This window comes from Monodon monoceros, unplaced genomic scaffold, assembly GCF_005190385.1.
Source record: "Monodon monoceros isolate NGI ecotype Baffin Bay Population unplaced genomic scaffold, NGI_Narwhal_1 Super_Scaffold_22, whole genome shotgun sequence".
NCBI classification, from domain to species: domain Eukaryota; kingdom Metazoa; phylum Chordata; class Mammalia; order Artiodactyla; family Monodontidae; genus Monodon; species Monodon monoceros.
This window is the reverse complement of record NW_021703779.1, coordinates 34,710,530-34,711,555: the sequence shown is the minus strand read 5'-3', so window position 1 is coordinate 34,711,555 and position 1,026 is coordinate 34,710,530. Positions and strand designations below refer to the sequence as shown.

At 44.6% G+C, this 1,026-nt stretch overlaps 1 non-coding gene across 1 annotated transcript; it reads left to right on the top strand.

The window, feature by feature from the left end:
* Positions 1-353: 353 nt before the first annotated feature.
* TRNAE-UUC lies at positions 354-425 on the top strand. Its single transcript has one exon. It is a non-coding gene; the product is annotated as a tRNA-Glu (tRNA).
* The last annotated feature ends 601 nt before the right edge of the window (positions 426-1,026 follow it).

The following is a 1,026-nucleotide window of genomic DNA, read 5'->3' as shown; positions in this document are numbered from 1 at the left end:
ATTAGCATTCTTTTAAAGAAAGACACAGGAAAGGCTGAACTCATATCATTTCAAAAATCAAGAAAAGGTGTCTCTGCTCCCAGTATGGTTGAGTAAGCTCCTACTGGACTAACCTTCCCATAGATAACAGCTATAAACTCTGGGGGAAAAAAACACACACAAAGAAACCCCAGCTACCTGAAGGCTCTGGAGAGTGAGCAAAAATAAGAAAATTCCACTGGGGAAATCAGCCTTGGGAAGCAGGGAAAACATGGAATGAGCTTCTGCTGTTTATAGCTCTTAGCCTGAGATTAGGCTGTAGTCAACACTGCAGAGGGCTGTTAAAACTCCCATAGAAAATCCATTTGGGGAATTCCCTGGTAGTCCAGTGGTTAGGACTTGGCGCTTTCACTGCCATGACCCAGGTTCGATCCCTGGTCAGGGAACTAAAATCCTGCAAGCTGTGTGTTGCAGCACAGCCAAAAAAAGAAAAAAAAGAAAGAAAGAAAGAAAGAAAGAAAATCCAGTTTTTCTAGCCTGAAATGTTCAGGGCGACTCATACCCACAGTCACTAGAGTGTGAGAGAAAAATCCTAGAATGAAGTTATCCAGAGAATAGAAAGTCTAAATTCTATGTGTATCCTTTGCCCAAACCTCCAGCTGACCCCTGAACCACGGACACAGGGAAGACACAAAGTATCCCAGCTAAGGACAAAATAATTATATTGAGATTTGAGATACTACCTAAGAGATAGAGTTTGCAGTTTAAGTCCAACCAATTTAATTGCCTGCTTAAAAAGAGAAACAATCTTTGGAGGAATATAACAGAATTCAGAGTCCCCATAACATTCAGAATGTCCAGGATATAATACAAAATTACTTGAGTTGTGAAGAATTAAAAACATCACCCAGGACTTCCCTGGTGGCACAGTGGTTGAGAGTCCGCCTGCCGATGCAGGGGACACGGGCTCGTGCCCCGGTCCGGGAAGATCCCACATGCCGCGGAGCGGCTGGGCCCGTGAGCCATGGCCACCGAGCCTGCGCGTCC